The 10,788-nt window shown below is 56.2% G+C and overlaps 1 protein-coding gene across 4 annotated transcripts in view; it reads right to left on the reverse strand.

Moving 5' to 3' along the window:
* Window positions 1–1,675, reverse strand: part of UNC93A (unc-93 homolog A) — a 41,106-nt gene extending 39,431 nt beyond the window's left edge. For 3 of the 4 annotated variants that reach the window (XM_042940299.1, XM_042940297.1, XM_042940295.1), the window contains exon 1: window positions 1,460–1,675. The gene's annotated coding sequence lies outside the window, so the exon portion shown is untranslated. Of the gene's footprint in view, window positions 1–1,081; window positions 1,134–1,459 lie in introns of those variants that run through there. The other variant, XM_042940296.1, reaches the window with a different exon arrangement.
* Between the last annotated feature and the right edge of the window lie 9,113 nt (window positions 1,676–10,788).

The raw sequence follows: 10,788 nt of genomic DNA on the forward strand, positions 1-10,788 counted from the left end.
AGTCCTGGACCCTGGAACGCACAAACCACGGGGGGGTAAAGGAGACGACACACAGACACAGGTGCACACACAGACATGCACACATAGACACAGAGACGCGCACACCGCATGCACACACGCAGACACACGTAGATGCACACACAGACGCACACACCACATGCACGCGCATGCACACACATAGGCACACACATAGACGCACACACAGACACAGACACGCACAGACAAGCCATGGATGACGGAGGCCGTGACCAGGGAGACGGTGTGCGGACCAAGCACCGCCAAGGAGGGCAGCCCCACCAGAGGCGAGAGAAAGGCCCGGAACACACGGCTCCTCCCGGGCCTTTGCAGGAGCGCCGCCCAGCTGACCCTTGCTCAGATGTCAGCCTCCAGAGCTGGGAGACGATAGGCCACCCCGCTTGTTGGACTTGGCCGCTGGCCCCGGGAGGGTTTCCGAGCCACGCCTGGGCCGCCACGTGAGCGGAGGCTTGCCCCGCAGGAACGGAGGATGGCGGCCCCCGAGATGTGTCCCCTCGCCGGCAGCATCGTGTCCCCTGGGAACCAAAGCTCGGGTGGGGCGCCCCGGGTGACTCGGGTGCGGGCCGAGTGTGGGAATGCGGGCGGGAAGGACGCCCGCACAGCGGAGCCGTGGGCAGGGTCCGCTTGTGGCGCCACGCGGACGCTTAAGCGTGAGGGCTGCGGATTCTCCCCCAGCGTGTTAGCACCTCCTGCGACGGACCGGCGGTCTGCAGGCTGGCTGCAGGCTCAAGTGACAGTGCGCGCCGTGCGGGGACGGCCGCTCCCCCCGTCTTCACCGCTGGCTCCGTCTCTCAAGCCCACCACCTCTCAGCTTCTTGATATCCTTGCCGACTCTCGAAGGGGTTCAGAACACGCCTTAACTATGCCCCTAACTATGCCGACTGTTCCGCTCGAGGGAAGCAGCAGGTGCAGGGGGGGCTCCCTGCCCTCCCTCGTCCTAGCTAAACACAAGAGGTGAGATTTCCTGGACCCTCCCCCACCAGGAAGAGGACATCCTGGTCCAGGAGGCGGCAATTGCCGACGGTAATCCCGACACGAAACGCACCTGGACGAACGGACCTGCTCCAACGACCCATCCGCTGTCGCTGTCGCCCGCCTCCCCGGCGCCCTGCCCACCACCCCCCCGGCCAGAGCGGGCCCCGCGTGAGCCCGCGGCTCCGCGTTCCTGCGCAGGACGGCGCGCGTGCCCTGGTGTGCACACGCCGGTGCCCGTGCGCTCCTTCACGGCTTCGTGTCCCTTTCTGCAGGTTCCCGTGCACGCAGACTGACCACACGCGCCCGCTTTTCCGCTGCTGGCTGCTCGCGTCTGCTCTCAGGCGGAGTCTGGCCGCCGCGCCGGAGGGGACGGGAGCCGGTCTCCCCAGCTCAGCCAGCGCACCCTCCGGACACCAGGGGGGGGTCCCCTTCGCAAGACCCAGCTTACGGAGGGAGATCCTCGCCTCAGCCCGTGCACGCCGTCTCATCGCATCCGGGGCGTTCGGAGTTCATGTCTATTCGAGAGAAGGGGCGGATCCCAGCTGGCAGCGGGTGTGGACCCCACACCCAGGAGAGGAGGCGTTCGGGGCGAGGGTGACCACAACGATGTGACGTACGGCACACAGCCAGTGCATAGTGAGGGAGTCGTGGGAGACGCACACGTGTGTGCATGATGCACACGCGGCGTGTGTGTGTGCGATGGAGACGTGCTATGCGTCTGTGACGTACGTGTGGTGCCCGTACGCGTGATGTATACGTGGTAATAAGCGTACGTGTGTGTGACGTGTACGTGGTATAAATGTGTGTGTGTGACGCCTACGTAGCGAATAAGCGCGTGTATGACGTTGTGCGTAAGTGCGTGTGTGACGCCTACGTAGCGAATAATTGCGTGTGTGACGTTGTGCGAAAGCGCGCGTGTGACGTACATCCCACAGAAGTGTGCGTGTGACGTCCACGCAGCGTGTGCGATGTTCAGACGGTGTGGGCGCGAACCCGTGTGCATCTTCAGGGGTGCGCTCTGCATCTGAGCCTGGGCACTTGGCTGTGCCTGGTGGTTCTCCTTGGAAGGGCTTCCTCCGCTGGCCTGTCCCCGAGTCCCCCTCGCGTGCAGCGGGGCACCTGCCGGCACCCACCTCAGAGGGGGCTCCGGGCTTCCAGACGCTCTGACCCTGAGCGAGTGTCCGTACTTCCTCCGTCAGGCGGGGACCTGGTCTGGGGGGGGGGGGGGGTTACCGTGCGGCCACCCCACGAGAAGGGAGGAAGTCGTGCCGCCGTCGCAGGGACGAGCCTGGGGGCGTCGTGGCAGGTGGGAAAGCTCCGCACAGACGGACGGACACGCACGCTCCCCGCCTGTGGGATGGAAATGGGCTGACGGCCCCAGGCAGTGCAACGGTGCCTGCCCGCCCTGGGGCCGGGGTCCCGACTCCCAGGTGAAGGACGAGTAAGTTCTGGGGGCCGGTGGTGCGGCACGCCGAGTGCCGTTCACAGTATTGCGAACTTGAACGTGCCCGGAGACCACATCCTCAGTAAGTGTGTCAGATGGATGTGTTCGTCGCCTCGGTCGCGGGAGCCGTGGCCCAGGCACCCCTGGGTCAGAACGTCACAGGTTTCGCTTGTCCATTGTTCCTGCATAAAGCCGGGCCGAAGTAAGTTAGTTTTTAAAACGCGGGGCCCCCAGGGCCGCGCTCTCTTCCCCCCGGGGGCCCGCGCTCAGCGTGTCCTGCCTGAATGCGAGCTCGGCGGGGATGCGTCGTTACGAGCTGTTGCGGTGGGATTTCAGTCTGGCTCCCACTGGGGCACCTCGTCCCCCCGGTAACGGTGGGACCCAGGCTCTTCCATCAGTTGGTGGAGGTTTGTCGGACAGACCCGCGTGTCCCGGGTGCGAGGTGAGATATTACCGCAAAGGACAGAGGGCAGGGCACGGCCACGGGCAGGTGCGACGATTTGCCTCTCACACACGTGACCCAACGCAGGGATGGACGAGGCTCCGAGAAAGGCCGCTGAGGTCATGGGACAGGTGGAGAGGCCGCCCGAAGAGGAGGGAAGCAAACATTTATCAGGCGCCCAGGAGGCCAGACGTTGGCCAAGGAGCACCCGGAGGTTCATGTCCTGTGACCTTGGCTGGGACGCAGCAGGGAGTCGCTGCCCCTCCCCGTCGTGCGGAGGGGAAACGGAAGCCTTGGAGAGGGCGCGACAGCCCGTGTTTGGAGCCGAACTCCCTCCCCCGACGCGTAGACTCTCCATTCTCAGTGCTTGTCCAAGAAAGTTCGGCTTTGCTTAGAAAAACCCAGTGTTCCCCATCAGTAAGTGACCTTCTGTCAGTCATGCTGGGGTCCCGTGGTGTCCCCTCCCTTGTGGTCATGCGGGAGTCCTCCCGTGCCTCTACCCTTCCACTCCCGCAGGCCATCCTCCCCCCCCCCCCCCATTCAGTCAGAGAACGAGGCAGGAGAAGGGTCCTCCCTCCCTTTCGGAAGGTTCCAGATAGACCCAGCCAGCAGGAGCACAGGCTCATCTGCCCACTTTCCGTCAGCCAGACGCAGTACCCTGGGCTGGCCTGCCAGGTGGGGAGTGGAGAATTGAGGCCACCCACACGCGGCGATCGGGGTCACACGCCCAACCCCCTCAGCCTGACACCCCTACCCATGCTTTCTCTCAGGCTTAAGTTCCGAAGCCCAGGGTCCTCCACTGTGGAGCAGCGAAAATTCGAGAAGGAGCATGAGAACGCCCATGGCTGAGGTCTACGAACCACTAACTCCAGGCAGGTGCCTGGGAGGACGGCTGGCGGCTTACCTCTCCTAGGGGTCAGGGACAGGGAGCCTCCCCCAGCAGGCCTGCCCCCCACCTCCCAGGAGGCGCGTGGAGCCCGGCAGAGGGGACAGCAATGGGGTCTCTCTCCCTCCCGGTCCTCCCTCCACGTCTGATCTCTTGCAAATCGGGCAATTTCATGAAGCCCCGTGGAAAAACCGCCAGGGCGGCAGGTGAGAGCCCGTTTTTCACTAACTCGGCCGGAAACCCCAAGTAGGAAAGCACAGAAACCGCGTGCTGTCCCTGAACAACGGACAGCTACTTGAAGGTGGCTTTCCAAACCAAACGAGGCCGTGTCCCGAGTGGCCCCCTCGGGTCTTGGAGCACAAACGGCCGGGGTTCCCGTTAGGCCTCGGGCACGATGGCTGGGGAGCCGTCAGCTCTCCAGGGACGGCCTTCGAAGCAGCCAGGTGCATATTGAAGATTCCAGTTCGTGTGTGGTTTCCTGGCTCATTGGGACAAAAAACAGGGATCTCTCTCCCCGGAGCCCCCACTAACTGTCCACCGATGTGGTGCACTGATGGGGAGTGAGGCGCCGTCCGCCCCTCCTTGCTGTGTCCCCAGTCACCTGTGCAGAGGCAGGGAGGGCCTGGGCGGCTTCCAGACCGCGGGTCAGTGTGTGCACGAGGCTCCGATCCAACACGAGTCTCCCTAGAGCCGATTGGAGCTGCGTGAGGCATCAGAGGAGACAAGTAAACAAAAAATCCTCGAGGCCATAGGCCGAGCGCTGCCGTCCGAGCCTGCCCACCTCGGCAGCGTGGACCGGGAGAGGGCCGACCTTGAAGGTGCACATCGGCCCCTCCCTCCGCCCAAACGCCCACGGACAGGACAGGAGCCCTTTCCTCCTGCCTGAGAACCGTGCATTTGATCCCACGCTTGGCTCAAAAGGAACCATTATTTCAGACTCAACAAGTCTGGGCCCAGCTTATTAACATGCCGTTTGTGTTGTGAATTCGGAATCCGGTGCCGTCCGTGAGGGATGGTTCGAGGGGGCCCCAGAAAATCGCCCACCTATCCCTGAATTTGCTGTCCTGTTTTCTGAAATCTTGCCATTAGAAATAGGCTCTTGTTAGAGCTGTAAGGGGGCCTGACGGACGTGGCCTCGCCCTTGAGGGTAGGGGACCACGGCTTCACCTCCATGGGAACCACACGCTCCACCCCGACAGATATTTTGTGACCCTCCTTTACGGTCTTGAGATGGAGTCACAGATCGCGTGCCGCTGCGAAAAGCGATCTGATGCCTTCCTTTCGTAGGAAGGAGGAGCGGAAGGAAAGTCAATGCAGTGGCTCATGTTTTGTGTCAACCTGGCCGTCCGTGGTGCCCCGAGTAGACACCATCCCGGCTGTGTCTGGGACGGGGCGTTCTGGTGAGATCCACATTTGAGTCTGTGACTCTGTAACGCAGATGGCCTCCCCAGCGTGAGGGGCCTCGTCCAGCCTCGTGGGGGCCCGAAGAGAAAAGGCAGAGGAGAATTTGCGCCCCTTTTCTGGTTCGCCGTTGAGCTGGGACGTTCTCCTCTCAGCTTCTGCTGCCCTCAGACTGGCCTGCCCGGATTTCCAGCTTGCGGATGGCAGGTGGTGGGACTTCTCAGCCCCCATGACCCTGTGAGCCAACACCTTATAAATCTCCTCTCATGTATATCTTCACATTTATCCCATCGGTCCAGCTGCTCTGGGGAACCTTATACAATAATTTAATAAAATAATGTGTATTTTTATATGTGGATGCTTGGGGACAATAATCTGGAAGGTTCCATGGAGTAGTCTGCTGCTGGTTGGCCACTCGCTACACGTGAGGTCACCAGCTACAATAATTAGTGTTGTGGGCCGACAGCCAGACGTCACGGTGACTCGAATAACGCAAGTCGGTGGAAGTTTCAGACAAAGTGCACGGCAATGTGCCTTCACGTCGGGTGCTTGTGGATTCGAGGGGACATTCGAAGCACGTTAAGACTGTTCATGAAGAGGGGCGCCTCGGTGGCTCAGTCGGTGAAGCATCTGACTTCAGCTCAGGTCATGATCTCATGGTCCGTGGGTTCGAGCCCCGTGTCAGGCTCTGAGGTGACAGTTCAGAGCCTGGAGCCTGCTGCGGATTCTGTCTCCCTCTCTGCCCCTCCCTGCCTTGCACTCTGTCTCCCTCTCCCTCTCTCAAAAGTAAATAAACATTAAAAGAAATTAAAAAAAAAAAAGACTGTGCATGAAGAGGGGTGCCTGGGTGGCTCGGTCAGTGGAGTGTCTGACTCCTGATTTCTGCTCAGGTCATGATTGCGGAGTTTGTATGTTCGAGCCCAGGATCAGGCCCTCTCAGAGAGGAGCGTGCTTGGGATTCTCTCTCTCTGTCTCTGTCCCTCCCCACTTTGTGTGTGCACATGCTCTCTCTCTCTCTCAGAATAAGTAAATAAACTTAAAAAAAAGACTGTGCATGAAAACTGGTGTTTGTGGGTAAAACAGGCTTCGATTCTGTGCACACAGTTAGTAGCAGGTTTTCTACCTGTGGGACTATCCCCTTCGTGACAGGAGGTTTAGCATTCTTGCCACAGACGACTGGGAACGTGACACCGTGCTGAAAATGTCCCCTAGGGGGCAATGTCACACTGGCCTAGGAACACCGGGATGGGCCACAGAGAGTGGAGTGGCGGCCCCAGGAGACAGAGGACGAGGGAAAGGTCGTCACCGGGATGCTAGCGAGGGAGGGATACCAGGCAGAGGAAGGTGGGCAGAGCCCTTAGGAGGATGCAGGGTCCAAGTCATCTGTGACTCTGATACTGCCCTCTTGCAACCCGTGTGCCCGTGACCCAGCACGATTCTCATCCTGCCATCAGTCCACACAACTCTGCGTCCACACTGTGCCCCGCGGGCCCCTGGAAAACCCCTGATAGGAATGAGGGGACTCATTTTGTGTTGACACAGTATTTATAAGGTTAGGGAGAAGTGGCAGGAGAAGGTGTGTCCCCTCCCTTCCTGGGCGACGTAAGGGGGACCCAGAATAAAGTCCATGCAGGCCCTTTGGGATGCCTTTGGGGAGCCTGGTCCCATTCCTTCGCCTCAGGCTGAGGCTCCTTCTAGAACATCTGCAAGACCCAAGATGTGAATTAGCTTCCTCTCTCCAAAAGACCTACATAGAATTTCACAGCAGGCATTAGATCTCCCCCACTTACAAATTCTTATTTAGAAAGATGGAAACGGGGGGCATAAAAAACAAAGGTAGGGAACTAAATATCACGTGCTTTCTATACACAGTCCCATTTATTCGTCAAAACATCCCTTCTGCGGGGCACCTGCGGGGCTCAGTTCCTTAAGCGTCCGACTGAGGCTCAGGTCGCGATCTCACAGTCCGTGAGTTCGAGCCCCATGTCGGGCTCTGTGCTGACGGCTCGGGGCCAGGAGCCTGCTTCGGATTCTGTGTCTCCCTCGCTCTCTGCCCCTCCCCCACTCTCTCTCTCCCTCTCTCAGAAATAAATAAACAATAAAAAAAATCTGCCAGGATCAGAGGATTTCAGCCAGGGAGCTGCCACCCATACCTGCGACCCTCTTGCAGAAGAACTAGCTGGAGACCACGGCTTCTCACGGCTTTTCGCTTGGCTTCCTGTCTCCTGGGGCTGAAAGAGACACCTAGCAGAAAATACGAATGAATTTTTAGGCAGAGAATCTTACGTACCTCAGCTCTTGATATTTTGCTATGGAGTCCAGAGTAGGATTTGTCTTCCATTGGTCACCTAAAACAAGTAAACCGTCTGGGGTGGTCCTCATTTTGTTTTGCAACAGGCACAGGGCAAACTGGCCAGAACCAAGGCTTTGCTTTGGGCTCCTGTGTTCTTCTGACCCGTGTGGGGGGCACCGAGCTGGCCCCAACCCTGGGACCGATAACTGTCCCTACAAACCTATGCTGATCTCTCCAAGCGAGGTTTCAAACTGGTCCTGATCTTTCCAAGTGGGGTCTCAAACCACACAGAAAAGCCAGATTAGACCTGAAAAGAGGCTAATTCAGACACAGGTTGTTTTTTTGTTGTTGTTAACGTTTATTTATTTTTGAGACAGAGAGAGACAGAGCATGAACGGGGGAGGGCCAGAGAGAGGGAGACACAGAATCCGAAACAGGCTCCAGGCTCTGAGCTGTCAGCACAGAGCCCGACGCGGGGCTCGAACTCACGGACCGCGAGATCGTGACCTGAGCCGAAGTCGGAGGCTTAACCAACTGAGCCACCCGGGCGCCCCAAGACACAGGTCCTTTTACATCAGCTGGGAGTCTGCTGAGGTCATTGCTAAAAAGAACAAGCAGAAAAGTATTTTGATGATAAATGTCATTGTTTTAAGTATTTAAAATGTAAAGGATTTAGATTTTAATTTTTTAACTTAAAAAATTGTAAAAAATAACGGTATAATGATATCAACATTATATATAATACCACAAATACTGTTGTTTCGGTACTTGACAATAGCACCATGTATCAGAATCTCAGAATATACAGTACGTATTGCTATCATTATTACGATAAAGAGTTTTAGGATAAACAGAAGTATTTGACAGTTACTTGAAACTCATCCATCACCAAGGCCCCTTTGGATGACTGAAGTGTATTACAACCTTAAACTTGAAACTTAGTAAGTGATGCGGGAAACAAAGGCCGAAGGAAATGGCAGACAAAATTAAATTTCCTTATAACCTGCAGCCCATTGAGGAATTCTTGAGGCTGGCAGAGTAAAATGTGTCTGTCTCCAGGAACTCCTTTGCTAGAGGGAAAAACAACCTTGGCTTGACAATAGCCAGGCCTCCAGGAAGCCTTGAGCTTGTGAAAGTCTCTTTGGAAACTCACTCTTGGCTTTATCTCCGGACTCCATGAAACAGTCACCCTCCCCCCACCCCCACCCCCACACACACTTCCAGGGCAGCTCTTTCTGCCCACGGATCCTATCCCCAGGCTTTAATAAAATCACCTTTTTGCACCAAAGACTCTTCAGGAATTCCTTCTTGGCCATCAGCTCCAGACCCCACGAACCCCACCATCAAACCCCCAGAGCCTCATCATGGATAACCCCAAAACCTTGGCCAAGAGTGGAAGGAAGACGGGGCGAGGAAAATGGGGCGGGGAGTGTTTGAGGGTCAGTCCTTGTCGTGCCTGTGCATTCTGACTCTGCTTCTCACTGTCAACCTTGGGGATTTCTCAGATGAGTAGAAAAGGGAAAAGGTTCATGGACATGTGAGTAATACGTGCACACCCAAGGGAAAGAAAACTCTGAAGTAACTGAAACGTCAAGAACCCAGACCTGCCCGTATCACTCAACACACACTTTGTGCTCGCTCCGTCCATGTTTTCCTGTGAACTCAGGGATGGCGGGAGGAGGGATATTTTTCTCCCTTTCTGTATTAGTTATCTGCTGCTTCTTGACAGCTTACCCCAAACTTTGCAGCTTAAAACGATAAATGTTTGTTATCTCAGTGCCTGCAGGTCAGGGTTAGCGTGGCTTCGTGTGTGTGTGTGTGTGTGTGTGTGTGTGTGTGTCTGACTCAGAGTCCCTGCCGAGGGTGCTGTGAGGGCCATCTGAAGGCTGGAGGATCCCTTGCTAAGGTGGAATTTGCATGGCCTTTGGGAAGAGTTCCTGGTTCTTCATTGGCAGCGGGCAGGAGGCATCCACTCCTCACCGCACCGACCTCTCCCCGGGGCGGCTTGAGTGTCCTCACAACATGGCGGCCGGCGGCCCCAGGGTGAGTGTTCCCAGGAAGGGAGCAGGGAGGGAGCCCAAGGCCTTCTGTGATTAGTCGAGGACGTGATGTAAGGTTAGCTCCACGGAATACTACTGGCCAAGTGCAAATCACTCAGTCCCGCTCCCGCTCACGTCGGGGTTATCAAAGAATTAGTCAACGTGCCTTAAACTCAACACCCCTTCCACAAGGACTCTGCCGCGGGACTGGTGGGCTTTTCATTCTCAGTGTAACTACCTCTTGAAAACGCTGAACGAGCACTGACTGTACCACGAAAATGCGCGCGTTTGGCTTTTTCTTCATTTTGTGCGAAAACCAGGTTAGGGGATTAGGAACCAGAACGTGAGACTGCGCCCTCTTTGGTTTAAACTAGAGAGTAAGCGTTTCCACCTTTGGAATGCTGAGTACTGCTTTCAGCAAATGAATAACCCTACAGTCCTTACTGTTCAATTTGGGGAATTTGGGGGTCTTTGCCTCAAAACAGTCTCCATTCTAAAGGCAGGATTCATTTGGTTTAGAATGGAGGCCAATTCCTTTTCTAACTGTTTACGTTTCCTAATTGTGTCAGAATATCAAAGCCAATGCAGCCCACACCTATAAATTGTGGTTTACTTTAGGAAGTGGGCTTGAGCAGTAACGTCGTGGCTTAATTCCCAGCTCCGGCCTTAAAACAACTCTCATAACCGTCAACGTGGCATGATTGATGATAGAAAGAGAAACATCTAGATCTGAGGTGTATCCACTGGAACCTCTGTCATTTTGGGGGGGACATCCTTGGATTCAAAACTGGTGTGAGTTTATAATCATACCCTGTAAATTAATGAAGCATTTGATAAAGCGTGCAATTGTGCAAATGTACTGAAAGGCCTTGGCAAAGACCGCGCAGTGGTAATACGCCCTTTCTACTCCACTCGCATTTTCCATGATCCCATTCACGTGGATAATTACGCGTCTTCCAGCGAAAATTGTAACTCAGCACATTTCCTAACCCACCAAGGACAACGTGGAACCCTAAAACGTGACTCTTCCCAATGATCGGACCAGGGCATAGTCACATAGGCAAATGTGAGAGGCAGCTGAGTCGAAATTTGAATAATTAAAGCCTTTCCAGTTTAAAAACACATAAAATACGAGACGCTAATTATTTCAAGTACTGACCGTGTCTTCTGAAATCGAGTGGAAGGGCAGTTCGTGTGGCAGCCAGAAGAAATTGCACAATAGAGGGGCTGGGGGATGCCGTCCTGCTCGGGTGGCCCCTCCCCCTGGGACGC

The sequence above is a fragment of the Panthera leo genome, chromosome B2 (genome assembly GCF_018350215.1).
Source record: "Panthera leo isolate Ple1 chromosome B2, P.leo_Ple1_pat1.1, whole genome shotgun sequence".
NCBI lineage: Eukaryota > Metazoa > Chordata > Mammalia > Carnivora > Felidae > Panthera > Panthera leo.